Here is a 15,012-nt window from a genome sequence, read left to right as displayed (position 1 = left end):
GCCCACACACCTCCTGCCCACTGTGATCAAGCACATCCTGTGTAGTTGGGTCAGACAAACTTGTTTAGGGGAGTGAAAAACATGTGACTTGTTATCTCTCATAAACAACAGCCTCGAGCATTTCAGAAAGCATCTGTCATAGGCAAGGGGCTTACAAATTAGAGGCATTTTTGTTTCTATGATCTCTTAGGTACAATAAAGAAAACTTAAAGTGTAACTTTGGCTCTCATATTCCCCCTCTTGAGTTGTACCCTGAGTCAAATTCTTGACTCTCTGATGGGTACCTATTTACATGAGGATCTAATAACCATCGGCTTAATGGCACCCAGACAGGAATAATCATTTAAGTAAGGAAATTAGAATGCAAGAGCCAACTGCAATTAGCAGAAGCAGAAGGGCCAAAGGCCCTGCGATGGCTGACGTGAGAGTTACTATCTAGGAGGAGCCTGGAAATGAGAACGGAGACCAGCCACTTATTTCATCTTAGGACCCATTTTCTGCAATGTTTTTGAGTACAGCCAGATTATCTCTAATGATACTTAGTGTTTTGTGTAGTGACGACTATTTTCTCTTAAAGCCATTTACCTTCCTGTTCTGCATAAAGGTTGAGAGTCCTATCATATGGCAGAACTATTTCAGCCCATGGATCTACCAGTTGATAGATCTGGGTCTATTTGCTTTTAACAGGTTCCTTTCCTGATATGACAATAGGCACTATGGTAGCCACTTTGTCCCCTATGCCAGGACATCTCCTTTTGAGCTAACATTCTAGCCTGTTAGATGACAAGGGGTGATGTCCTCTCTTCTGTAACTACTTCCTAATAAAATTAGGGCATCCTTGGAAGATTGGAAGGCTAGTCAAAGGTGGGGAGGAAGTCAGTCAATGGGACAGCCATCAGAAGCAGTTGGTTCACTGACCCAGCTAAAGAGACAGGGAGCATTCACGTCAACTGGACTGGCTCACATCAGCTTTCAGCAAGTCCAGGGCTCACAGTGATTTGGAGCAGGTTATAGTCATTAGCTGTGTCCTGGACGGTGTCTGTCAGGCAAGTGGAAATCTGCTGAGACAAATATGGACTAGGGACAGAAGTTAAAGTTAGGAACTTAAAGAAAAATACTACATTTGGAACTCTTAGGCCCATAGTTTGGGTAGTAGGAGGGGAGGAGTCCCAAGACCAGGGGGAGAGCAGGAGGAGATTTCATCCTCAGGGATAGACAGGTGAGGAAACTTAGGCTGTATTTATCTGGAGTCTGTTTGACCTGTGAGAGATGGATCCAAGTCTTACAGCTGCCTCTGTAAAACTTTAAGACAACTCTGAAGCCATGCCTGAGGTCTCTCAGCAGTAATGCTCCCCCCTCTTCTGGGAAACAAGGACCTAACAGCTACACATGCACATATCGAAATGTTGGGAACTTTCCATCATCTTCCTGAGTCCTTGTAAATGTTCTCCAAATAGAACTCAGTTATTGAATATGGGCAAGATAACCCTTAGGTGTTGACTCAGTTATTGGTATTTTGACTAAGTCCCTGGGAAAGGAGCAAAGTGACTCTCAGATGATTTTCCTTATCTCATCTGATCTGGCAACAGCTCTTCAGCCAATTATTTGTAATAGCCCTTTTAAATAAGCCAATCATAATAGTTAAAGAACAACCCTCAGACACTCCCCCTTGCTTCTATGTTTTTTTTTTTCCTTTAAAAATAGCCTGTACCAGCTATTCGGGGTCTTTCTGGCCTCTCTAATGCTGAAAGACCCTGTCATGACAGAATTAATAAAATCCTCACGCTTATACATCAGCCGTGGTGTGAGAGATGGTCTCTTGGGGCAACTCCTCCTCAGTGATTGGACTCTAGGGTCCAACAGCCTCGACTTCCTGAAGTTTAGATGAATTTTTAGTTTGAAGAAAGGGATCAAAGTGTTAGATATATTAGCATTATCACTGTTTGTAATCTGTACTGAAATCCACATTTTAGAGAAAATAGCTAGCAGGTGTCTATAAAAGAGCTGGAGTAGACTCATGCCTTCAGGTCCTAACAAAAGCTGTAGCTTTGAATTTAAAAAAGCATAGACATTTTTTCTTCTGTTCAAAGACACAGACATAGAGATTGGACAGTGATGTTTTTAGCATAATGAGAAATACCTCTAAGTCTACACTTAGAAGACCACCAAAGGAAATTTAGAGTCTTGAGCTTGTGACTGATAATAAATAGTAATCAGTGTTCTATCACCTTATCAGACCTGCATTGATCAATGCTAAAACTGAACTTTTGGTATCTTAGCATACCAATAACATAGAAGAAGAAAGAGATATGAAACATTTCCATTTTTCACATACCTTAAATCTCTGTCTTATAACCTTACAACTTTCATTTACACACCTTAAGTAATTTTTATACCCTCAGGACTTACTTAATCTTTTCATATCCTCAGACCTTTATACATCTTAGAATGTTTCTTATAACCTCAGAACTTGCATAGACTTTAAACCTTTCTCTTTCCATCTAATCATTTATCAGAGACAGTAGTTATCATGAGGAACAGTCATGGCAGAGTAGATTGTTTTTAAAAGAGCTACAGTAAAAAGTTATATCTGAAACCTGTTTATCCTTTACTATGAAGAATTCTGTTGGCCAGGCAAACCTGTCGGCTTTTTTCAACAGGATAGCTAGTAGATCTAGCAAAAGCAAAACACGATTTCTACATATGAAATCAACTAACAAGATGGCTACAGCCTTGGGGAAACACCTGGTTGCCTGCTGCTGCCAAGATGACAAAGTTATAGTTAGCCTACCCATTAACACCATCAGAGATCTGAGAAGGATAAATTATAGCTGTAGACAGAGGCCGTTCATTTGTTCCTGGCTGCCCCGACCCAAAATAATAACACAGAAACTACATTAATTACAATAGTGTTTGGCCAATAGCTTAGGCCTATTCCTGGCTAACTCTTTTTCTTTCTTTCTTTCTTTTTTTATTGAGAAAATGAGAAAAAAAAGTTTCCACCTCCTCCCAGCCTCCCATTTCCCTCCCCCTCCTCCCACCCTTCTCCCCCTCCTCCTACCCTTCTCCCCCTCCCCCCACTCCTTTCCCCCTCCAGAGCAGTCAAAGTTCCCTGCCCTGTGGTAAGTCCTAGGTCCTCCCCCCTCCGTCCATATCTAGGAAGGTGAACATCCAAACTGGCTAGGCTCCCACAAAGCCAGCACATTATGTAGGATCAAAACCCCTTGCCATTGTCCTTGGCATCTCATCAGCTCTCATTGTTTGCCATGTTCAGAGAGTCCAGTTTTATCCCATGCTTTTTCAGTCACAGTCCAGCTGGCCTTGGTGAGCTCCCAATAGATCAGCTCCACTGTCTCAGTGGGTGGGTGCACCCTCGTGGTCCCGACTTCTTTGCTCATGTTCTCCCTCCTTCTGCTCCTCCTTGGGACCTTGGGAGCTCTATCCAGTGTTCCAGTGTGGGTCTCTGTCTCTATCTCCATCCATCACCAGATGAAGGTTCTATGATGATATGCAAGATATTCATCAGTATTGCTATAGGATAGGGTCATTTCAGGTTCCCTATCCCCAGCTGCCCAATGAATTAACTGGGGACCTCGGCTTGGGCTCCTGAGAGCCACTCTAGGTTCAAGTCTCTTGACAGCCCTAAGGTGGCTCCCTTAACTAAGAATTGTGCTTCCGTGCTCCCCTATCCAACCTTCCGGCTAACTCTTATATCTTAAATTAACCCATTTATATTGATCTGTGTATCATCATGTTTTTGTGGTCTACTGGTAAGGTTCTCTCAGGCGTCTGTCTCCTGTAGCAGCTACATGGCTTCTCCCTGACTCTCCATGCTCTTTCCTCCTCTATCTGCTTAGAATTCCCACCTTGCCCTATTCTGTGCTGCAATATACCCAAAGCAGATTCTTTATTAACCAATGGTATTCACAGCATACAGAGGGGAATCCAACATCATATAGCAGAGTGTATAATCCAAATAGCTTATGTGCCAAGTAAAATAACAGAGACTGTCTGTTGTCCATTACCTAGACAGTCATCTCAGTCACCTGTGGTCTCCATGGCATTGGGGGCAGAGGTAACAGGGCAGCATTAATCTTTAGATGTCAGGCCCAGAAGGTCTGAGAGGCTTTCTTGTGGAGGAGGAACATGGGGGACTGTCTTTATTTTGTATATGCAAAGGGGGCAATTAACTCCCCAGTATCCTGCTTGTTGACAGTTTTTGGTCAGCCTTACAGCCAGACAGTGGTAACACACACCTTTAATCCCAGTAGCCACACAAGTTGCTATAGAAAATGAGCGGTCCTTGCCTTTAATCCCAGTGGTGCATGCCTTTAATCCCAGCCCTAGAGAGGAATATAAGACAACAGGAGACAGCTCTCAGACACAGTCTCATTCTGAGATTCTTGGAGGCAGGATTGCCATTTTGGACTAAGGTAGAGGTAAGAGCTGTTTTGCTTTCTGGACTGTCAGGTTAAACCCCAATTTCTCTCTTTGAGTTTTTATTAATCATGCTTTAATTTTGCCCAGTGGTTCAAGTTACCACGATCCAGGGGGAATTATTGCCATGCCCATCATCTTCTTTGGAGATCTTGGGGTCACTGCTAGGAGCTGGGAGTTTCTGTCATAGTTTGCTTTTCCCACTAAACATTTTAAATGCCGTTTTCAGCATATCTCTGACAAGTTTGAGGACAGTTAGCTTTCAAGTATATCTGAGCTGTTGAAGGAGCTGCGGGCTGCGTTTCTGCTGCCAGGCTCCTGGCCACCAGCTAGCTTATGCCCCAAAATAACAACACACAAACTGTATTCTTTTAAACACTGCTTGGCCCAGTAGCTCTAGCTTCTTACTGGCTAATTCTCACATCTTGATTACCCATTTCTATTAATGTGTGTAGCACCCCAAGGTGTGCTTACTCGGAAGATTCTAGCCTATGTCCATCCTGGGTCGGAGCTTCATCGCATCTGCCCCAGAGAGCAGAGCTAAGGCATATGAGCTCACTTCCTCTTCCTCCCAGCATTCTGTTCTGTTTGCTCCACCCACCTAAAGGCTGGCCTATCAAATGGGCCGAGGCAGTTTCTTTATTAACCAATGACCTTCCTCCATCACTGAGCTAAACAAACTGTGCTTGTTTTTAGTTACTTGTTTTAGGCTCAACCCTGAAAACATATCAGGAGACTAAATAAAGCTTTCTCCTGTAACTAATTACATTAGTTCTTAGCATGACTACAAGTATCGTTCTGAACATATTAAAGAATTTGATACTGTATGAGGTGACTGACCATTAACTTGCATGTCCTAATTATCTTTGATAGCTTACAATTAAAAACTTTTATAGGACTAAGATTTTATAGCTTTATCTCTATTAAGTTTGAGCCTTAAAAAATAATGATTTCTGAACTGAAGTTCCTTTTAGTATCAAAATAAAACTTAATCATGACTATAGTTCATGGGAGATTGGCAGCTTTACTTTCCTGATCTCACAAGTACAAAATGTGAGATTATAGAATGTCACAGTTTCTTACGTGACTCAGTTTAACAAAATAGCTAAAGCTTAACAGATTTAGCAAAGACAAAGGAGCTAGTCATACATTTTTCATAAAATGTCTTATATTCTTAGTATGCTATCTTAAATAAATAAAGGAAAGGCTAAAAACTTAGTTCTACAGCTATAAGCACTAAAAACTAAATACCAGACACTGGGGTGTTCCTATCTTATGATATAAAATGACCTAAGCAGTTTGTCAAAGCGCTTGGAGCAGTGGTTCTCAACCTATGAGTCTAGACCCTTTGTGGGGGTCAATCACTTCACAGGGGTAGCCTAGGATCATTTGAATGTCAGATGCTCGCATTGCAATGCTCAACAAAAGCCAAAATTGCAGCAGCAGGTAGAAAAGAGAATGATTTTAGGGTTGGGGGTCACCGCAACATGGGGAACTGTGTGGAAAGGTCACAGTATTAGCACAGTTAAGAACCACTGGCTTAGAGGATGTCTCTCCTTACCTCAGGTCTATTCAGGCTTAAAAACGTATGTCTAGCCTGGTGGTGGTGACATAAGCATTTAATCCCAGCACTCCAGAGGCAGAGGCTGCTGTATCCCTGTGAGTTCAAGGCCAGCCTGGTCTACAGTGTGAGTTCCAGGACAGGCTCCGAAGCTACACAGAGAAACCTGGTCTCAAAACAACAACAGCAACAAAATATGTAAAATTCCACAGCTTATCTTCTCTTTAAAAAAGTTTAAAAACTCTCAACTGTGTGTTCCTGCAATATCAAAAGTAAAGTGCCTTCTTTACTTCAAAGGGGACAGTAGAGGGCACAACCACACTCTGCACAAGGCAAAGCCAAACTCCGGTAGTGCAAACAATTCAAGGCTCAGTATCTGGAATTCACTCACAACCCTGCAGGGCTTGGGTCACCTCTGTCCCCACCCTTAGCAGCATATACAGTACAGTCTGCCTACTAGGTCCCAGCAGGTTCCATTTGATTGTGGCTGGTGTTTCTGGTGACTGTAACATGGCACCAGCATCTCCAAAACTGCTAGGGTCACTCAATGCAACAGGTCGGTCTCTCCTTGCAAAGCCAGTCCTGCCACACATGTGCAAACCTCATGACCCTTCATACCACCTGGGTGACAAAGTTTGCCAGCCAGCACAAGGGATATTTTTGAGTGTGAATGCATGGAGATGCAACTTCAATATCTTATTAAGCAAGCATTGTTTTTTTTTAAATCCTATCATTCATAAACCTTGTTTTCAGGGCAGAAATTACAATATAATAATTGGGCTGGAGAGATGGTTCAGAGGTTAAGAGCACTGACTGCTCTTCCAGAGGAAGATGATGAACTCAGGCCAGGTCCATCTCTAGGTTTCCAGAAAATGGCCACAAGCTATACCTTGCAAGGGCTTACAAAAGCAAAATCCACAATTCACCCCATTTCCCATCAGGTTCAATCAGGGGCAAGCAAACATCCTGGTGTATTTTCTGCCTGTGGACCCCCTGCCCACAGGTGGTCAAGGGCATCGAGTCAAACAAACTTGTTTATGGGAATAAAAACACATGGCTTGTTATCTCCCATAAACAATAGCATCTAGCATTTCAGGAATTGTCTGTCCTTAGGCAAGGGGCTTACAGGTAGAGGTATTTTTTTTAAATGAAACTTTGAGGAATTAAAATTAAAACATAAGATGTAACTTTGGCTCGCCTAGATCTTGTTAAGTTGTCCAGGAAGATTACCATTGTGTATCCCCACACACAGCTCTTTGAAGACTTATTTTTAATTTATTACTATTGTGGGTATGTGTGATGTGTGTAAGTGTGGCGCATGAGTGCCAGGAGCAGAGGTCAGATGACAGCTTTTGGAGTTGGTTCCCCTCTTCTATGGTGGGTTCCAGGAGTCGAACTCACAGCAGCTGCTGAGCCTGTTTCTGCAGATTTTTCATGGAACTTTTGTTGTGTGTGAATGGTCATAGCCATGGGTGAGTAACTCAGTCTCCAACCCTTGTCTCCTCCTAGGAGGCTGAGGATGGCCCTGGACATTTCAAATTTCTGATTAAGGCCTGGAGTTTCAGACAACCATGCCCATTCTGAGACTCTGGGTGTCTGGCCAGGAGGGATCTCACTAAGAACAAGAGACACTCTAAGACTCCAAAATGCTTATAGTTTTATTTTTCCACCAGGAGCCAGGGACAGAGACAAAACGTCTTGTCAGAGATGAAGAAAGGATTGTTCTGTTTTATTGTAGAACTCCAGTAAACAAGTATAGAAGGGAGCCAAGCATGGGAGGGGCATGTCCTGGAACTCCCACTCAGGAGGCTGAGATAGAAACAGTGATGAGTTTAAGTTAAGCCTGAGCTATGAAGTAAGTTTTAAGTCAGGCAGGGTTATACAACAAGACCTTGTGTCAAAAGTAAATAACCAAATACATAAAACAAACGAATTAGTTTAATTAAAAATTGTGAACTCAATTAATTTCAATGGAGTTTATAATTTTAAAAAGTGGTTTGCAGAATGCTATGTATAGCATAATATTTGTTTAACATGTATAGAATTGCAGAATAGTATTGTACAGTGCTACAGTGTGCATCAAAAATAGGTAAAAAGTTTATGAAAAGTACATGCATGCCAAGTTTAGGGTCCTGGTTTTCCTTGGGGAAGGGAGGGGGAAGGATCACTCCCAGTGCTTCATTTCTTAGGGAAAATGACCAAAGACAATGACTGAGTCTTTGAAATAACTGGCTAACGCGCGCCTGCTGACTTGTATGCGGTTCTTGGTAATCTTCCATGTGCCTTTGTTGCTCCATGTTTAAAATGTTATAGACTGGGCTGGAGAGACGTCTCAGTGGTAAAGAAGAGTGCTGACTGCTCTTGCAGAGGATCTGAGTTTGATTCCCAGCAACCACATGGGAAGGCTCCCAACTCCCTGTATCTCCAACTCCAGGGTGATCTGACACCTCTGGCCTCCATAAGCACCTGGACAGACAGATAGACAGACAGACAAACACACACACACATATATATATAATTTAAGATAAAATCAGAAACGTTTAGAGATGTTTGCCTCGTGTGACTTAAGCTGCCGGTGACTCTTGATGACACCTCGAAGCCTTGGTTACTCACAAAGTCCCCGCTGATATTGACCTGTGACTATAGAGATCATTGGTATACCTAAGGGCACCTGATATCAACATGATTGCAGTTCATTGGCATATCAAAGGGCGTCTCTGCAGAGGTTGCTTTCTCCTGGTTGCCAGGTAGAACAGTAACAGCCCAGGATTCATGGTCAATTGTCCGTGACTGTTGCTAAGCTAAGAAGAGCCAAAGAAAACCAAAGGGTGCACGAGTGTGTCACAGCTGAACGTTCAGTCTAATGTTCAACCCACTGTAAATCACGGTGTTAACCCCTTCCGACGGTCTAGACAGAAGGGGAATGGGCTCCGTGCGCTCAGATAAGTCCTGTTTTCATTGTGTGTACTTTAAATGTAATAACAGAGTGAAGTACGGAAACAGGGGACTGCTGAGATGGGCACTCAGAGGCAGAGACACATCCCTGTGCAGTAAGATTTCAAGAGCGAGACAGACCGACAGAGAGACACATGCGCACACAGACGCACACAGTCACAGACAGGCACACAGACAGACTCATACAGCCACAGACAGACATACAGGCACATACCCCCATACAACACCCCCACAAACACACACACACCCCACCCACCCACACCCATACACCCTCCCCCACACCCACACACACCCCCACACCCCCACACGCACCCCCACACCCCCCACACCCACACACACACCCACACACCCACATCCACACCCACACTCCCCCACCCACACACCCACACCCCCCACCCACCCACACACCCCCACACACCCCCACCTCCCCACCCCCCACTCCATCAACACTCCCCCAATACACACACCCCATACACACACACACCCTCACACATGTGTGCATGTGTGCGCTTGCTTTGAGTTGGGAGTACAATAGTGAGAGCTAGTGAGACAGAGTGAAGGAAGCAAAATCTAAATTTTTACTGTGCAGCTCTGAGGCTACGGGGCAGACCCCGCGTTGTGGCACTACTAACCGCTTTGTCCATTTCAACCCACTCCAAATTATTTTCATTTCACTTTAAGTGAATATAAGCAGAACAGCAAATTCAATGTGAGAGAAAAGGTTTTGTCTTGTTAAGGAGGACCTGCAGTGGGCCAGGGTGGGGCTGTGGGTAGGGCAAGGATGTTAGGTATCAAACCCTGGGACAAATAGTTCAGGTGCCTATTTAATGTAGCAAACCGGATCTGGCTGCCAGTTTCTCCCAGCATCCCTCAGTTACAGAGAATGGCTGGCATAACCACCCCCACCCTAAACTTCTCCAGCTCAGAGGTTGGGCTGCCCTTCCCTATATAATCCAGCCATTTTGGCTCTACCTCTCTCTTGGTCTGTCTCCTGGCCCAGGCTTTCCATCTTGCTTGGCAGTTCCTCCCTCCTCTCCCCTCCCCATCTTCTCACAGAGTCATGGCCACTCTGGATTCTCTCAGATGTCTCTGCCTCTGGCTGTGACCCCCTTTTACTTAAAATAAACCTTCTCCTCCTCCATACCTAGCAACATCATGCTCGTTTCTTTCATTCAACGACGAAGAGCAAAGTAGGTCTGAAAATGTCATAATGAGACATACTACTTTGTATGCTGACTTAAAAGATTAATTTAAAAAAGAATCAATTTAATAATTTTCCGCTTTCTATAAAAATTTTCAGCCGGGCGGTGGTGGCGCACACCTTTAATCCCAGCACTTGGGAGGCAGAGGCAGGCGGATCTCTGTGAGTTCGAGACCAGCTTGGTCTACAAGAGCTAGTTCCAGGACAGGCTCCAAAACCACAGAGAAACCCTGTCTCGAAAAACCAAAAAAAAAAAAAATTCAGATATTCACAAAAGTAAAGCCACTAGTATAATGGATTGCTCAGATTTTAAAAGTTATTTCATCATTCTGGTCTTTTTTATTAGCATTTTTTGGCTAAAAAGTCTAAATCTAAGACCTCTTGAGACTTTGTTTTGCATATTTATAGTTCTGAGTTTTAACTGAGCTGTTGAATAACTGGTTAAGAAAGTGCCGGATATCTCAGGAAATGCCTTGTGAGGTGCCAAGCGCAGCCATTAATATGTTTTCCTTTCTAATCAAAGAAAGCAGCGGGATTCAAGTTGTATCAATTATGCTTTGAAATGGAAAAGTTGTTTTTCTAAAATCAAAAAACCGTGGAGGCAATTTTGAGCCCTTCAATCCCTGACTTCTCTGTCTTCCTTCCTCTTGGACTCCCGGTGAACACAGGCTGCGTCTCAGCGTCCTTTGCCCTGGGTGTGACCCGGCAGAAGGCAGCTCTCGTTTGCTAACTCCACAAGGAGCTGGCAGGCTCTGGATCTTAATTAAGAGAGCTTTTCGCTTTTGCAGCAGGCTCCCGTCCTGTTTGTGTCAGGAACTTCCGGCCTTCACAGTGACCACGACCACGTCTGTTAATATCTTAGGTCCGCATCTCTCCGTTTTTAAAGATAAATTTGGAGCCCGACACGGTGGCTCAGGCCTCGAAACACAACTTCTTGAGAAGATGGGACAAGAGGATACCCTGAATGCAAGAATTCAAGGCCCTGACCCGGGTCCTCCGGAGGCCCCACAGCAATCTTCTTTGTAGCAAGGGATGTCCAAGGCACACATGCTGATTGGTGACGATCACAACCATGACGTGTCCACACTCCTGACGCAGCTTGATCTGGTCTCTCAAAAGAAAAGAGCATAATTGGGTCGGGCATGACCATACGTGATTTTAGTCCCAGCACTAGGGAGGCAGAGGCAGGTGGGTCTCTGTAAATTCAAGGTCAGCCTGGGCTACAGACACAATGAGTTTTTAAAAAGTCACAGCAATTTTGTTGCTGTCGTTTGTTATGTTTCTGTGAGACAGGGTCTCACTCACATAGCTCAGGCTGGCTCACAGTGTAGACAGGGTCTCACTCATATGGCCCAGGCTGACTCACAGTGTAGACAGAGTCTCACTCACATAGCCCAGGCTGGCTCACAGTGTAGACAGGGTCTCACTCATATGGCCCAGGCTGGCCCACAATGTAGTGTGGACAGGGGCTCTCTCACATGGCCCAGGCTGGCTCACAGAATAGATGAGACAGGTTGACCAGGAGACTCTGTTTCAAACAAACAAACAAACAAAACAAAACAGAAACCAAGATAAAACAAAGCACTGACCAGGTGCTGGTGGTGCATGCCTTTAATCCCAGCACTTGAGAGGCAGAGGCAGGCGGATCTCTGTGAGTTCGAGGCCAGCCTGGTCTACAGAGTGAGTTCCAAGACAGCAGGGGCTACCCAGAGAAAGAGAAAGCACTGGGCAGCGCCTTATTCCCTGGGCTCATTGCTCTAGGGCTGTTAATAACTTTTGACATTTACCAGGTCACGCACTGAATAAACCTTCCTAGTCTCAGGAGGAACTAGAGACCGTCAAATTAAATTGTATTTACCCATTTGAAAAAAATCTCTAATAAATTATCTCCTTCTCTCTCCCCTTCTTTCCTTCCTGCTTGCCTGTCAGCTTGGCTGGCCTGCCTTCCTGCTTCTTGGCTGTCTCCTCTCTCTCTGCTTTTTTTTTTTTTGATTAAAAATTGTTTCATGTTTATTTTGGAAAAAAATTTAAAAAGGAAGAAAAACAAAGCCTTCTCCTGGCAATAATAACCCAGAGTGTGTCTCACGGTGTGAAAAGAACTCAGAGATACAAAAAACGAGATCTAATCTGTCTGGAAAGCTCTGGAATAAAGAACCCACAGTGACACTTGTCTGTGCACGGAGACATGTGCCCGAAGGCTTCTCTGGCCTGCAGGGCTCTCTCAGGACAGCTGTTTACTCCCAGAAGTGACCACGTTTATAGGTTAGCATTATACGTTGTCTGGACACACATTAGGCTGGGACTGTTCTTTGAAAATAATCACACTATTGGTTGATACTGCTCAGACCCGCCAAAGAGGGTGTTCTTAGAACACTGAAGCACAGCGTGGTGTTTGGAAGTAACAGCGTTCTTGCAGTAGTGTTCAATTAACATTAATTGTGTATTAGCGGTTAACTGGTATGTTCTGGAACACTCAAACACAGTTAGTGTGCACACTTTCTGCTTATATATATCCACAACATCGTCAAGAAAGTCTTTTTCTTTTCCAATTATTTAAATGGCATTGTAAATTAATGATAGTCACGCAGAAATCTAGTGTGAACTATTAAATTAACTAGTTAAAGAACTAATACTTTTGGCTGGGCGGTGGTGGTGCACGCCTCTAATCTCAGCACTCAGGAGGCAGAGGCAGGCGGATCTCTGTGAGTTCAAGGCCAGCCTGGTCTACAAGAGCTAGTTCCAGGACAGGCTCTGAAACTACAGTGAAACCCTGTCTTGAAAAACCAAAAAAAAAAACCCCAAAAAACTAGCACTTTTTTTGGGATCCATTTGGTTTTGTTTTTAAAGCAGAGCCCAGGCTATCTTGGAACTCACTGTGTAGCTTAGACTGTCTTCAAACTCACTGCAATTCTCCAGCTTCAGACTCCCAAATGTGGGATTATAAGTACGAGCCACCGTACCTGGCTACTTTTCTTGATCTTTTACTGTAGATTACAGCCATCAATTTGATTAAAAAGAAGCAGGGGGCCCAACAAGGGTGGCACACACGTTTAGTCCCAGCACTCTGGAAGCAGAGGCAGGCATAGCTCTTGAGAACCAGGTCAGCCTGGTCTACAGAGCAAGTTCCAGCACAGCCAGGACTACATAGAGAGACCCTGTCTTGAAAAACAAACCAACAAAATAAAAATAAGAGAAACAAGGGGACCTTTTTAAAAAGTCTATCACCTATAACTCAGAAACAGTTATGGAAGAAAAGGAAAGAAACCCAGGGTTGGTGGTACACTCCTTTAAACTCAGAGTTCAGGAGACAGAGGCAGGCAGAGCTTTTATGGATTCAAGTCCTACTTGGTCAGGCCATCCAGGAGAGCATAGTGACACCCTGTAATTCTTTAACTGTGGTTTTTAAATCTAAGCATTATTAAATTAAATGGTAATTTTGTTTTTCTTTTCTTTTTTTGCAAGATGTATTCATAAGCTAGTGATCAAAAGATATGCAAAGCTGAAACAAATGTTCAGATTGTTGCCAAGTGGGTATCCCCTCCTTCACCACACACACACACACACACACACACACACCTTTTGTTTCTGTTGTGGTTGTTTTTGAGCAGGATCTCCTGCAGCCTGGACTGGCCCTGAACTCTTGAGCCTCGTGCCTCTGCCTTCCTAAGTGCTTGAACTAGGCCGTACAACTCAAACTGAGTTTTCTGTTTTAAAAAGTTTATGAAAATACCCCGTTGTTTCTCTGAAGAACTTGTATCTAGACATCAGATACTGTACTCAAGTCAACAAATAAGTCACTGTAAGGCAACCATCACCTCAATGCCAATGCCACTGGAGCCTGAAACACACACACACACACACACACACACACACACGAACACGCACGCGCACACGAGTATAAACAAAACAGTGTTACATTTGCCTTTTAAATAGACTTTTAGAATTCAGCAGCACACCCCGGTTTCCATGTGCATATTTGAGTGGGTGCCAAGTCTGAGGCACGACTCTCAAGGCAAAGGTCAGCTGAAAGCTTTTGCACACATCTGAAGTGTAGAGTTTGTACTCCAAGCCGAGCAGTGGAGGTACCATCTCCAAATCCGACAGACGCTCACCTGCAGGGCGTTATCTCTTGGTCTGTGCAGCAAAGGAGTTCCCATCTCCAAACACACTTGGGAGTCTATGGGCTTCCTTCAGGAGCCTCACACACGCCCACACAATCTGACTTCAGGAATACAAACAGTTAATGACTTACTGGAAGAAGTTAAACACCCGTATAGAATGGCCAGCCTCGGGTCATGTTCCACAGTCCAACTCGGTATGACTCTGCAGGGAAGGAAAGGTCGGCTTGCAACTGCTCTCCGTGGACTCCAGCAATAAATGCCTCACAGCCTGCTGCAAACAGTGAGCTTTAAAAAAGAAGTGTTGATGCTTTTGAGTTGCAATACCTGTGTGTGTGGAGGCAGTTTGGTGGACAGGGAAGCCGATTATTAGTTTGGTAACTCCGTAACCATACTGAAAAGCATCTCAGTGGCCCAGCACATTCAGTGGGTGTCATCACCAACATCAGTTAGGGTGCTAGCCAAGCCTGCAGTGGCTTTCAGCTTCTCTGTTAGGAGAAAGATATGATGTCTTGAATTCACAAACACCTTCATTTTCCGGTGCGCATCTACTGCTGACTATGTCCGTATCCCTAGACTATCCCCGTTATATTTAAAATGCCCTGCTACGAGTCAAGCATCTTGGTAAGCAGGATTTACAAAAAACAAAAAACCGACATTCAACAAATAGACACATACATTCAACATCCTTAAGTAAAAGACTGTTCATTTTGGTAGGGCCTGTACTCAGATCTTTTACA

The 15,012-nt window shown here is 44.0% G+C and overlaps 1 long non-coding RNA gene across 1 annotated transcript in view; it reads right to left on the bottom strand.

The window, feature by feature from the left end:
* LOC142855416 (uncharacterized) overlaps window positions 1-14,335 on the bottom strand; it is a 40,072-nt gene extending 25,737 nt beyond the window's left edge. Inside the window, exon 1 of the long non-coding RNA XR_012911506.1 lies at window positions 14,267-14,335. This is a non-coding gene — a long non-coding RNA (uncharacterized LOC142855416). The remainder of the gene's footprint in view (window positions 1-14,266) is intronic.
* Window positions 14,336-15,012: the final 677 nt, after the last annotated feature.

The sequence above is a fragment of the Microtus pennsylvanicus genome, chromosome 8 (genome assembly GCF_037038515.1).
Source record: "Microtus pennsylvanicus isolate mMicPen1 chromosome 8, mMicPen1.hap1, whole genome shotgun sequence".
NCBI lineage: Eukaryota > Metazoa > Chordata > Mammalia > Rodentia > Cricetidae > Microtus > Microtus pennsylvanicus.
Note: the sequence above shows the minus strand (reverse complement) of the source record. Positions and strands in the feature narration are given on the sequence as shown.